Genomic DNA, 14,878 nt, shown 5'->3' with positions numbered 1-14,878 from the left:
GTCTTGTTCTCTGATGCACTGGTGCAATCTTAAAAAAAAAAAAAAAACCACCACCACCTCTTTTGCCTTTGCAGTTGGAAAATGATCCAGAATGAATCAGTGTGAGGTAGTTTTTCATTGGAGTGACTGTACATAAAGAACATTTTCGCACTTCCATCACATTTTCTTTTTCTGGCAACTGGCAAGGAACACAGTGCTTTTGGGTGACTCCCAACAGATGTACACATTACAAAGGGTTTTGGAAGCTCCTTGAATTTCAGATAGTGATCCTGAATTCAGTATTGTAAAGCAAAGAGGAAAGCAGAATACCAGCTTCCTTCCCTATATGCCCATAGTTGTTGCTTTTTCACCATGATTACAACCACAGCTGAATGCTTGAAAGTCTGATTTTGCATTTTCCTTAAGATCAGATCCTCAATACAGACATCTTTATTTCTAGCTGAAATGTCAATGGCTTCTAGAAAGAACATCCCTAGTTTGCCTCACAGTGACGCTGAGCTACAAAGTTTAATCATGATTAGCTAACAAGATACTAAACGCAATTTCTCCTGCTCTAGTAAGGCTATAAAATAAGTCCAAACCACAGCAAGCATTTATATTTTATAACAGATATTGCACTTTGATAAACTTTTATTCATGTTTTCAATGACACTGTTGATAAAGTGTGAGGCCACTCACAGAATAAGATAGGCATCATCCTAGTAAAGTTATACGAATCACAAAAAAGGCATCTCTCCAGTCAGCTCCTGTAGGCTGCTCTAAGCCCATGCGAAAACAGAGATGTTGACCTAATTATTTCACATTTCTCATTCGAACATTAAAAAAAAAAAAATCTACTCCTGGATCTGAAGCCTTGTGTGACATGTTCCAGTCCATTTACCAAAACCCCCCAACATATGGAATTCATAACCATTTTGATGGCCTTAGTTAGAAGCATGCCATTATAATCTGTCGTTCAACATAACTATTACCCAAAAACAATGATCCTGCATATTCAGCTTGTGAAACACAGGCAGGCAAAGAAAAAGGCAGGGAGCTGGCACCTAAAGTGGGCTTCATTGCCTCACACCATTTGCTGAAAAACACACTTTGAAGTTAATCACATAGCTTTCACCTCAATAACCAATGTAGACCTTGAATGTTTAATTATGCTACTGGTTTTATACCTAATCAATCTTTTTCATTAAAATCCAGTGAAGCAGACAACTGAGATAATTACTGAAGAATCATCTTAATTAAAAATTTTAGCTTTTAATTAAGAGTCATTGTTTACCTCACCAGAAAACCGTAAGGATTCAGGACAAGGTTGCCCTATTCATTATGATTCCAACTTTTCTTTTTTTTTTTTTAAAGCTTTAAGCAAAGATAATGATACAGGTTTTTATGGTTAAAATAAATATATGTAATAATTGTCCCAAGAAAATAAAGAGCAAGCACTACCCAGTGTCACCATTTCTTAGAAGACCCTAGCATATTTGTATCCAGAATAGTTACTGAATATCTTTACATATAAATTAAGGCTGCATCAGACCTTGAAAATAAAGCCATGTCTATGCTTAGAATGAACATGACCTCCTAAATGATTTCTTTATTGCTTCCTAGCTATAATAAAGATAATTTCAAAGTTCCTCAACATTCCTATCCAGCAGGCAGAAACCTCTCTCCGCTTTTTACTGTTGTTTTCACAAATGTCAATTTGTGAAAATTTGAAGTTTGCTTCAACTGCAGAAAAGCACAATCAATCATTACAACTTGGGAATTAGAAACACATAGTAATCAAATGACATCACTGAGGATGTGCAGGTTCATCATACTCTTATTCAATGCAAGGTATCAGGCACCAGTGGCACAGATCCAATTATGCTTCAACCAGTAGTATTAATTGGGGAATAGAATTATCAAGTCCTAACCCTTGCAGGTTTCCTTTACATATATATTTGCAGGCAGAAGGCAAAAAACAAAAACATCTCCAGATGGAAGATTTTCCACCTGCATTTCTAGCATGCAAATTTTTAAAAGTCATGATGATGATGTCAGACCAAGATGCTGAGTTCAGGTATTTGAAATGCAAAGCTAAACACCTCTAGCTAAAATGGTTGCCAGTAAGAACTGACCATCTGCTATAGAAAAAGCAAACTTTGTAAGGATCAGCAGTAAAACAAAATATAGCCTATTCTTTAGAAACAACATTTTCTTTTTTTTTTTTTAATTTATTTTTATAGAAGCATCCTGAAGGGCATGGTGTAAGGTGTTTTGTAACAATACAAATCCTCAGTTACTCTCCTCAGCAGACCAGTATTTTGACACAAGGTGTTCACACCTTAGAATCATTAAAACACAGAATCATTAAGGTTGGAAAAGACTACTAAGGTCATCTAGTCCAACCATCAACCCATCACCACTGTACCCATTAAACTTTGAAAAACAACAAAAAATATCCATAAAATACACATACATCACATTCAACACAGTCTTCACTTACATCAACAACAAAAAAATCCCCATACCAAAATCAATATAACACCACAACACTGCCAAAGATGGACAATTGCATATACTCCACCCCTTGTCCCTTCACTACATTACAACACCAATTATCATGCTCTCCCACAATGTCCAGTCCAGGAGGAACTGTGTTAATAATACAGGAAATTTCTTTACCATGTAGCTCTGTAACAATTTAAGTAGGTAAAAATGGAAAAAATAGCTGCCAGGGAATTTATATGAAACTTTCAGTTAGCACCTGAGTGTTACTAATTGAAATTATAATTGCCTCCATCTGTAAGAATGAAAATTGTCAATAAGAGAAGGTAGCCAACTCTGGTTCAGAAAGAAGTATTGAATTACAGGTTTATTTTAAGGGTGATAGAGATAGAGAAACAGAAAACATTTAAAAGGAAACTATACAGAAGAGTAAATAACAGCAGCTCCTCTCTGTCTTCAGACAAATAACTCAGTAGTGCTAGCCAGTACCAGCACTTCTTAGCCAGTTGTGCTTGCTCTCACCTGTAATAAAGTCTGATGGCAGGCATCTGAAACAGTTCTTCCACTACTCAGTGGGTAATTTGAGTATGCAAAATAGAGTGGCAGGCATCAACCTACAGTATAACAAAACACTGGAAGTCATACCAAGGGGTCTGAAATGCCACTAGGTGTGTGTTTGTAGGACACTAACTCAGGGGAAAGGCAAGATGTTATGCCTACAGATGCACCTGGGTGACCTCACTGGTTTCAGGTGACCTAATCTAACACACCTTCAGCTTATCGTCAAAAGCTGGCTGTATAATTTCCAAGGCACAAATATTTCTATTACACCATCACTGGACTGACCAAAATCTCTTCACCAGCAAGAGCCACACCCTGTAAGCTCAACCACATATCAGAGGTCAAGTTCAGTTCCTCACAGTTTCTGACTTGGATGAGTTAGCAGTGTGTACATCCCACCACTGCACTAGAGAGACATTTAAAAAGAGACCAAGAGAAACAGGAAGACAGAATATATTTTACAGTAGAGAGGCAGAGAAAAACCCACACCATAACCTCACCATTATGTAATTCTCATCTAACATACCCTTGCACGTTTCAGCTCCCAAGTGAAAATGGCATCGTATCACTGGGTACTTGGATTTAAAGGAAGTAGAACCAAAAGGATGAAAAAATTCAATCATTTTAAGAAATAATTAAGTTCTCTAAATTCCAGCGCAGATTTATGACTGTTCATCCAAAGCAGAATGAATCTTTCATTCCTGGTCAAGAGTTGGGAAGAAAGTTTTTCAGTACTGTGTCTGGGAAAGCTTAGGCACCTCTGCCCTCAGCTGTCTTAATTCTCCAGTGTCAGCACATCTACCTCCCATGCAGTACAAGGAAGCCAAAACAGCTTGATTCAGGACAGATGCTTTCCCGTTACAAGATGCTTTCTAAGTTAACAAGAAGACTAGTCCTTGCAAGGCTGAGCCCTATCTACCATTACAGGGTTGGATGTGAATCATTTTCTGGTCAAAAATGTGCTCATATAAAGACTTTATTGTAGACACTAATGGAAAACACATGCCAATCTAGTTACTTATTACAGCTGCAGGAAAGCTAATGACATGAAACAGCCACAGTGCCTCTCCACTTACCCCCCAAAAAAGTTCAGGCCTGTCTTTTTAATTGGCAGAACTAAATCAGTTTATCACTTAATTACGTATCAATTTATGAAGAAAAGTGACTTTCGATTTGCTTGAAATCCTACTGATCAGAGGTGCAGTGGCTAAAAAGTCAGAGATTTAAACAAAAAAACCTCCTGCCTTCACCATGTCTAGCTTAATAACTGCTTAACAAAAGAAATTATCTGCTTACCTGAGAAACCAAACTTCAGAAGTTCTGAAATGCAACAATTAATCTTAACCTTCATAAGATAAATAGAAAGATTTTCTAGGTTGGGAAAATGTATTTCCAACTTAGATAGATGAGCAAACATTTATCTTCTCAGTTTTTTGCCACCCAGAAAACCCTGAGATGAATGACAGAAGAAAAGACTCAACCTTTTAAACACTGGACTTAATTGAGCACAAGTAGCTAAGGATCCTCATGTCCACCCATATAATCTAAATTTACAAAGAGATTTTATGAAGCCTGACTAACACTTAACTTTATGTCTACCTGAGACACTGGGTCAGAAAATGCCCATTTCTTGCTCAGCTGCTGGTTTCTTTTCTTGCTTGGTTGCAGGTCCTTGTTTCTGAGAGAGTGCCCACTTCACAAACAAGCAGTTTAACATATAGCAATGTGAAGCCTGACAAAATGAGAAGAAGACTGAGGGAGGAACTCATCATTATTTATAAATCTCTAAACTGAGGGAGTCAAACAGATGGAGCCAGGCTCTTTTCAGTGGTGTGCAGCGACAGAACAAGGGTCAATGGGCAAAAGCTGCAACATGGGAAGTTCCATGCAAGTATGAGGAAGATTACTGGGAGGATGACAGAACACTGGAACAGGCTGCCCTGAGTAGAGTCTCTTTCTTGGTTAATATTCAAGACCCACCTGGCTGCTTTCCTGTGCAACCTGCTGTAAGGAACCTGCTTTAGCAGGGGGTTGGACTTGATCTCCAGAGGTCCCTTCCAACCCCTTTAATTCTGTGATTCTGTAGCTGGGATGAGGCATTTTCATAGATCCAGGAAAGATGCTACCAATCGTCAAAACATACAGAAAAAGCATTAATAAACTGTAGGATGGAAAGAGAATAAAAGAAGAGCGGAGTCAGTATCCAGACCCAAGCACTGTATGAATGTGAATGATGCCAGCAGGATACAGGAGACATTTGCTACATGTAGCAGGGAGGCACAGTGTTAAAGGAAAATGTCAAGAGTCTAGATTTTGTCTGATAATCACAACAGAGAGGAGGAAATTAAAAAAAAAAAAAAAAAAGGAAGAAAAAAAAAGAAAAACACTTATTAGAGGGGCTGAAAGCTGCAAAAATCGTTAATCTTAGTAACATATAGTGGAATCCACATAAGCTCAAGGCAGAGGAAATTAAGAGATTTCCTGGCATGTTGGAGGGCACAGAACATCTGTTAGGACATTTGAGAACTCAAGCTATCACTGAAAGCAGTGTCAGTGGTGCATGCAGAGCAACGAGTGTCATTAACATTAAGGCCAAAGTTGGGGAGGAACTCCAGCATAAGGTATAATTAAGTGTGATTGGAAAGGTGGAGGAGTCCTCAGAATGATTGCTGCAAGTAATAAAAAAACAAGCACATGCTGAGTCAATCTGAATGTGCACAGGCCCTTGAGACACACACACAGTTAAAATAGGGAAAATTGTACCACAGCCACCCTTCCAGATGTAACTTGCAAGGATTCCACAGAAACGAGATTCAGTGTATAGGAACAGGCAGTCTACTTTCATCGGCCAGGGAAGCAGAGAGGTTGTTACTTCCATTATTCTGGCAGTATAAAAGCACCTCTATATATTAGAAAGGCAGACTAGATTTGAAGTGCAATCTAGGCTGTAGCAGCACCTGAGAGGTGGAAACCAAAATGATTTTTGGCTAATTGCAAAGGATAGGACATGCAGCCAAAACCTGAGTTAGAGCAAGCACTGCAAGCACTTCATAGCTCAGAAAAGGCAATGAGACTAGGAGAGGGGAAGTAATCTTATCTGATCCTCAAAGGAAAAAAGTGGCAAGGCTTTAAAGCACTAACCTCCACCAAAAAAAAAAAAAAAAGAGGAGCAAAATGAAAAAGAGCCCCACTGAGACTATGGACTCTTTGTTAATACTTATACAAAGATTACTAGAAATCTCAGCACCTCTATGAAGCCTGAGGGATGGAAGAAAGCAACTGGTATCAGAGGAGATGGACAAGATCATCCAAAATACAAATGATAACATCCCGCTCAAATGACAAAACTCAGGATACTTCACTGAAAACAAGAAGGCACTTCTCATGCAGCAATTGCAATGTTAGCATGTCAGGAAGACACATCAGCAGAGTCACTGGTGGCAGAGGAGCAGTGAGGCTCAGATAGACAATTATTTGTCACTATATGTCAGAAATACTGACACTTATCTGATTGTCACACCCCTGACAGAAGCTGAAAACAAGCTTAGAGAACATCCTGGACCAGACTGTACAATTAAGTTTTCAGCATGTTATCCAAGGCCATCAAGGAAAAAACTAAAAGTCAAAAAAAGACAGAAAATCCTGTAGCAGCTCACTCATCCAACATGACAATGGCATACCAAAGAGAAGGGACAGATGTTCACTTATACTGGTGACTCTGCCAACAGAAGTGGAGAAATGCAAAGAAAAGCGCAGTGTGCTGGTACCACTGATTTATTTTTAATGCAGCCAATGAGGACTGGATGTCAGGCATACAGCATCAACTTCCCTTGGCCATGAAAGAAGTTTGGACTAAAACAAAAATCAGGTTCTGTGTGCAGGATATGAACTAGTCCAAAAAAGGTTCAGAGAAAAGAAAAAAAACAGAGATTCCAAAGCATATTTTCTTCATAAAGAAATCCTTCCAAAGCATATTTGGAAGAAAGTCTGGGAGGGATGCTAAGGTATGGAGCTGTAAAAAAGGTGAACAAGCAGAGGAACTTTCCAGAAAAGACTTCAAAAGCAAAATATAGTCTCTTAGACTATTCCATTTATGTAAAGCACCAGGAAAAAAAAAAAAAAACCAGCAAGGAAGCAGTGATAGTTCATGATGCACCTAATAGAGGCTTGACAGCAATTGGTACCTGATTTATATGAACACAGCCAGAACCACTACCTGCTGACACTTGATTATTACAGTCATTTTGTCAAAGTAACTCAAGTTAGAAACACATTATACAGCACTGCAATGAGTCAGACCACAATAACATTCACTGGGCATAGTATTTACAGCAAGCTAATTTGGAATAATGGCTTGCAATGCATAACCAAGGAATTCTGAAGATTTGCAAAGGACAGTATTTCATGCACACAACAAGCAGTTTTTATTAGCTACAGTCCAACGGAATTGCTGAAAACATACATTTGAGTATCTAAGTAGATGTTACATGAGACAAATGAAGAGGGATTGAAATCCTTACCTCAGTTTATTACATTACCCTGGTCAAGTTGTGGAGCTTTATCAACACTGATGCTAAAAGTGCAAGAAGCATCCTATCTAAGAATAGGGCATAATACCCAGCGGTGCAAGTCACTAATTATAACACAGAATGACTGACAAAATATAATGAAAATTTCACTACAATATGTCAGGTTGCTAAAACCTTTCATAAAACACATCAGTGCCATAACATCACATCTAGACAATAAGGTACAGTGACAAGAGAAGAAGAATACATCAAGTTCTTCTGTAGTATAGAATATTGTAGTATATGTACAGAGAAAGTACTATAACATAGAATACTACCTCATCTGCAGGAAATACATCTCCTAGACAGATGTCCCCAGAAAGAATCTACTGAAGCCACCAACAGGGCTAATCACTGACGTGTTGTCACTCTTGCTAATGCATCTGTGCTGTTTCCTTAGGTTATATGTTTCTCTCTTGTGGCTGATGGGTCTTCTGTCATCTGACCAAAAGAAGTTCTCTGCAAAGCCTGTAGATATGCCCTGAAAAAATTCTGCAGCCACACATATAAAAATGGGATTAACAGAAAATTAAATATAAAATATCACAGGAGTGAACATTAAGAGCATTAAGTACATTAAGACTCAAGCACTCAGAATACCAAGATGATGTAAATTCATGCATGCCTCATTCTGTCCCAGCAGGCGTAAGCACCGTGAAAAATTTAAGTGTTTCTTTTCTCCCATAACCCTTCCTTCATACTCTGAAAGATGCACAAAGAGCAGCAAAACCAGGGCTGCAGAAAGGATGGGACCCAGAGGTGCTGTACAAACCATCCAGCTGAGGCATTTCCTACTTTCAGCGGTTTACAATTGAAAGCTACCAAACAAACAAGAACAGAAAGTAAAACATAGGCAGAAGAAACTTATTTGTGGTTATGGACCCTGTCAGAATTTGAACTGGGACCAGCACTAGTCCTTCTGACCTCCAGTTAAAAGTTATTCTTCAGATGTAGCATCATACAAAAAGTCAACCATTGGCCAGTAACTTGGATACACCACAGGATGCCATGAAGACATCAGTGTGGTTCAGTGTGACTTGAGAACACCAGAATATTCACAGATAAGGAATGCTTCATCCCAGGCTCACAAGCCTTGCAGACTCAATGCTAAAGCAAACTAGACTTACTGAGAGTAAACAGGCCCTGGGTTCATAGATACATGACAGAAATTCAGACTTTATTCAAATTTTTAAAATAATGAGGACTTTTCTTTTAATATCTAAGTAATCTAAAGAAGCAGACTAGAGGATGATGCCTCCCTCTGGACAATTACAAGCAATGGCTTATTTCCAGTAATAGCACAACAGCAGCCTGAATATGTAATGGATTAAAAGTACACTGAAATAGATGATTAACAGACAGCCCATTATGGGCTCCCTAAAGTAAAATTTTCTAAAATATTAATATTTAATTGTGGAGGTAGCAGCAGGCTGCAGGGTTTCCCTTCTTTCTTTTCAGTGTGTTCTTCTTATCTATCAGTAAAATATTAGAGATAATAAGAAACCATGTACCTGCGTAAACTGTAATAGCAGTAACATGACAAAGCAGAACAGTAAAAGAAAAAATAAAAAAAGATAGGCCTCAAGCTGTGCATGGGGTCTCTGGTAATTGGAAGAGTCAATGGCTATATGATTCAAGAAAATACCTTCCCTGGAGAAGGAGACTGACTGTCCCACATTTATACAGCAGCTAACCAATGCTAAGCAGGCTTTCCTTTGCATATTATTGGTGCCAGCCCAATGAGGCAGAAAATTGCATCGTGTCAGTTAATTTCCCAATCTTTGTTTTCATTGTATTAATCTTTTGGCTTTGCTTCGCTTTATAACTTGAAGGCTCAGCAAGAAGCAAACCAAATGGAAATTCAGCTTACTTTCATGTCTAGCTGAATGTGGTCGTTGCAGTTTTGGAAAGTTTAATTCTGTGTAATCTCACCCATGAATAATAATCATCTGGTTTTGTATGCAGACATATTAGTGGTTATTAAAGACTGCCTTAAAAATTCTTGGGATTGTGCCCAAAAGTCAGTCACCAAAACATGATTAACAAATAGGTTACAGGAAGAGAGTAGATAGGGGTTTTCTTAAGCAGGACTGTGTGCCCTGTTGCTATACCAAAAAAATAAAATAAAGGCAGCTGCAAACTTCCTGAACTTGACTAATGATTTTAAAGTTTATAGTTCCCAGAAAGTCAGGTACTGAGGATGTTAAGACACAGTGGTTATCTTGGAAAAAGCACAGGAATTAAATGTGGAGCTTGCACTGAGAGATGCAAAAGGATAATAATAAATAAAAAACATATATTATCTTCTTATGCTTATAACTAGTTCAGTCATCAAAGGCTCTGTTACACTGTGTACCTCTCAGATACGAGGGCCCTACAGAGGTTTTGTGTTCCAAAGCAGGAACAGATTAGCAGCACTGTCTTTCCCTCTGCTCTCCCTGGTGAGGTCCCATCTGCATACCCAGGTTCCACTGCATAAGAAAAGATGTGGAGCTGTTGGAGCAGATCGAGAGGATGCCATGAGGATGATCAGAGTGCTGGAGCGCACCTCCTATAAAGACAGGATGAACAAGGTGGGTTTGTTCAGTGTGGAGAAAAGAAGGCTCTGGGGAGACCTCCGTATGGACTTTCAGTACATAAAGGTAGCTTATGAGAAAGACAGATGATGCATTTTTACCAGAGCCTGTAGTGACAGGGCAAGGAGAAACATTTAAACTGAAAGAAGGTAGATTTACACTGAATATAAGGAAGAAACTTCTCACCATCACAGTGTTTAGACCTTGGAATTCAAATACATTGTGGACGCCCCATCTCTAGAGGTGTTCAAAGTCAGGTTGGACAGGGTTTTGAGGAACCTGTTGTAGTGAAAGCTGTGGAAAAGATGATCTTTAGCGGTCCATTCCAACCCAGTCGATTCTGTGATCCCATAGAGGAGTGCCTTACCTCCACTCGGTACACCATGACAGGGCAAAGTGAGAACTAGGTCCCAAATCTGGGTCTCCAGTTCACCATCTACCCTCTAGGAGCATGCTGACTACTTGAAAAAGGTCCGAAGGTTCACTCAATTGCTCTTTGGTGCCTTGTGAGCATTGTTCTCATTTTCATTTATTGAACTATCATGAAGACACCTTTTAAATTTATACAGCAAATCTGATATGTATTTCATGCTGTGGTTATATGATTCCCAGTTCATCCAAATAAGATTCATGAGCCATATCTGATGAGTAAAGCTATTTTAAAAATGAGATGTCTTTTTCATGTTTCTGTCTCTGTTTTGTACAATAAAAAAGTTTTGTCTTTTTTTTTAACCAGAATCTCTTGTAACCATGATGAAGAGCTTAAACTTCCCTTACTCAGATCTTCAAGAACACGTCCTGCCAAGAAAGGTTTAAAGATTTGTGTGTTGTTTTCCGTTTGTGAGAAGTTTCCACATTTGCAATGCACCTTAATCACATGAAGAGAACACATATGAGGCACTGCTTCCTCATATAAAAATAGGAAAAATAATAAGATAAATAAAAATAATAAATACAATATAAAGAGGAAATATCTTTTTTAATTTTCACGAAATGGAAGAAAAAGGAAGAGCATCATGAGCTAAACCCTGCACTTTCACACTGATCTCCATTTCTCAGCAAGAGACAGAAAACCACCTCTGAACTTCTACTGAGAATCATAGAATCCTATCATAGAATGGCTTAGGTTGGAAGGGACCTCGAGGATCATCAAGCTCCAACCCCTCTGCCGCAGGCAGGGCTGCCAACCTCCACATCTAATACTAGACCAGGCTGTACAGGGCCCCATCCAACCTGGCCTTGAACACCTCTGCGGTGTAACCAAGTAAGTAACCAAGGGCAAACACAAGGAGAAATGCGCTATGAAGAACTGAAAAGAAACCACTATCTGACATGAGACTCATGAAAGCCAAATTCCATTACAGAAGTTTAACCAATGTATTTCATCCTTGTCATGGTAAGTATCCCTGCAGACTCATTTTCCTCTTTCTCCAAAAAGTATCCATGGAACATTTCAGGAAACCCAGTGAAATTTGAGACTCCAAACATACTCTGCTGTTATTTGTTCCACTGATATCCCCTGAATGAGAGGGATGCCTCCCCCATAGAGAGGTGCAACTACTTTTTGATACTGGAGCCTGTTTCGAGTTTCTACAATTAAACATGTGGCAAAGTATCTGCTCATCATCAGGAAGTAGATAAGATGTGTTCATGCCTGTTGTAAAATGTTCATCATTAGTGGAGATGCATTTTGCAGTTTACAATTATGTTCTCAAGCATCACGTTTTGAAACAGACTTTAGAAAATTTCAGGCAAACTTTAATGGTCAACCACACTCCAAATGCACTAGAAGTTATTGGGCTTGAGCAAAAAACATCAGGAAATCCTTCATCTACTATATTACATATGCATAATCAGAAAGCCATAAGGTTCCCTGTCGCTCCTGAATCTTACAGGAAAAGATGAGCAGCTAATCAGAGCTCTGTTAGTCATACTACAAATCCTAGAAATACTGTCCTCTTTCATTTGAGCTAAACTAGCCTCAAGCATACTCAGAGCATACAGGGCTGTTTCAATCTGTATGTCGAACTAATCATTCTTCTCCCATTCCAGACTATACATGAGCTCATTTAAAATAGACCAGAGGTACCTAAAATAGTTTCATAGACCTCAACACTCCCTGACATAAATTGGAACACTCCATGGATTCAATTCAATGAAGTTCTCGAAGTTCATTAGCACCAAGAATTGGATTTAATTCCACATCTCCTGAATAAAACAAGTTCCAGTAGCAAGAAGAATTGATATTTTTTTTACATTCTGACTTACAATTATCAAAAAACACAACCTGCTTCAACAAATTGTAAGTGAGGAAATAGATGGACAATTGTCAAATGCTATTATATGGCACAGATTTAAAGAGTCTTCCTTCATAAAAGTTGATGTGTTTCTGAAAGTTAATTTTTTGTGCGAACTGTCAAGCAGGCTTCACAGCCAGGAGCTGATATGAATATACTGCTGATATTTAATCACAGAACTGAGAGAAGAGAGAACATACATAGAGACAATTAAATTGTAAGTGACAGTTCTGAGTCCTGAAGTTAGCAATTTCTGGGCTTTTTCTACATTTGACATCACTTTTCAGTGGACTTTATGCTTTCTGTAAGAACGCTTTTCCGTGTAACTTGTCCAAAAACTTGTTTCCTCTTGTTATGGTGATTTGATGCAGAAAGGACACATCCTTTCTTTTGGAAAATTTGGCTGCAGAAGCAGAATGGGTATTTGGGGGCTGCATTGCTGGAGGAGGAGAAATAAAGCACATCTTTCCCTCTTCCCACTTGAGAGGACTCCGGGATGAATCCATCGATCTTCAAACATTTCCCACTCCACACTTCTCATAAGACATGGGTAAAATATCTCTGTTCAGCTCTAGTCTACCCTATTGACAAATCTGCCAGAAAGAAAGAGTTTTAAATACTGGCTTTTTGTAGCACCAGAGCATGTCTAGTGTGTCTCCACCTGAGGTGCTGGCAGAGGATGGAGCAGATGAGCCCGTGCCTCACCAGCAGCAGAGGAGAGAGGAAAAGGTCTAGCAGCGCCATGTGTGGAGGATGCAAGAAGGATGTGGGATAGCTCTGGTATAGAAGGTTTTCTGCTATGGCTAGGCAAAGATGTTAATGGGAAAAGCGCAAGAAATGAAGAACTGTGCTTCCCCAGAAGCTCTTCCCAATGACCTCACTTGACAGTTAATTTACATTTTCATGAAGATTTGTATGTGTAGACGCATTCATCAATAAACCTTAAGGCAACCAAGAATTCACAACTATAACAACTATAACTATAACTATAACTAAGCTGCAATTAACTGTACAAGGAATAGTAATGAAGAAAACAAAAATAAGACATTAGGATGCTCGTGGACATCTGATGTAAAAGGATGATGCAAAATGTTAAATAAATACACTATCAGACATCAACATGTTGTACAATTCATTAATCTCTATGACAGATTATATGTAGATGAAAATACTGTAGACTATCTTAATAAGCAGGCCTCTTGCAATTAAATAATTACAATAGGAAAGTTGTTTACAAAAAAAGTCTTGAGAAGTCATTAATACTGTAATTATGTAGGAATTTTTTTCTTCACTATGTCAATTATTCCTACTATCCAGACTGCATTATGTAAAAAAATGAAAACAGATTTGGCCACCCAGTCTTCTAATCCAAATGAATTAGCACAGACTCATCTGGTTCCAGAATTAAGGGGTGTCATCTTTTTTATTTCAAGTCCCATCCCCTGAACTGTTAGCAAATCATTTAACAGTCACTTAAGTCCTAATGAGTTAACAGATGGTCTTCTTAATGCACCACAGGTCATAGAACATTGCTAACAAACTTAACAGCTCATATCACAAAAAAAAAAAAAGGTGAACTACAATGGTCCCCATGACAGCAGGATATTCATCAATGGTCCCCATGATAGCAGGATATTCATCAAGTGGTAAAATCCTATTGATCCTGGAAAATGAGGAAGCAACAACACAGTGCTCACATTTGCAGAGAAAGTTCAAAGTTCAAAATGTGTAACACTGAGAAAATATATATAATTTTTTTTTTCTTTTAGTTTCTGGAGTTTAAATTTGATCTATAACACTCACTGACAGTATGCTTTAGCATACATAAAAACATATGTTGTTGCTCGCCTGTCCAGAGATAAAGGTTCAAAAGAGTTGATACTAAAGACAAAATTCAGTCTCACACAGCAGCTTTCAAAGTCTTTGCAATGGAAATTACAGCTCTGTTTCCAGTCTTTGTATCTAATTCCACTTCTAAAGCCAAAACTCTCTTGCTTTCCCACATCCATCTTCTGGATGGACTATAAGAGCTTTCATTTCGTGTTGTTTGTTTTTTAAGATTTTGTACCGTCTGTGCGAGCACAAGAAGTAGATGTTACAACCAACAGCAATTAAAATAGTATTTTGTGTTTCCTGTGTTTTCAGAATGTTATATGGGGACATCAGGGAAAGTAGGCTTCTTCATTTGCTTTTAAATTTCCACAAACTGCAGAATATTTTCCAACTTTCCTACTGCTGTAACACTGCCTTAAATAGTTGATGTGGTAGGATAGCTTCAAGCTTTAAAATATTGAAGAAACTTGAGGAACAGTTTTAGGTTGTTCAACACCATGCCCCTGAGAACACTGTAGCCTTGCGATGTCAATAGAAATGATCTTTTGATTTGTCTGGA

This window comes from Numida meleagris, chromosome 3 (assembly GCF_002078875.1).
Source record: "Numida meleagris isolate 19003 breed g44 Domestic line chromosome 3, NumMel1.0, whole genome shotgun sequence".
Lineage (NCBI taxonomy): Eukaryota > Metazoa > Chordata > Aves > Galliformes > Numididae > Numida > Numida meleagris.
The sequence above is the reverse complement of the archived record's forward strand: the minus strand, read 5'-3'. Positions refer to the sequence as shown.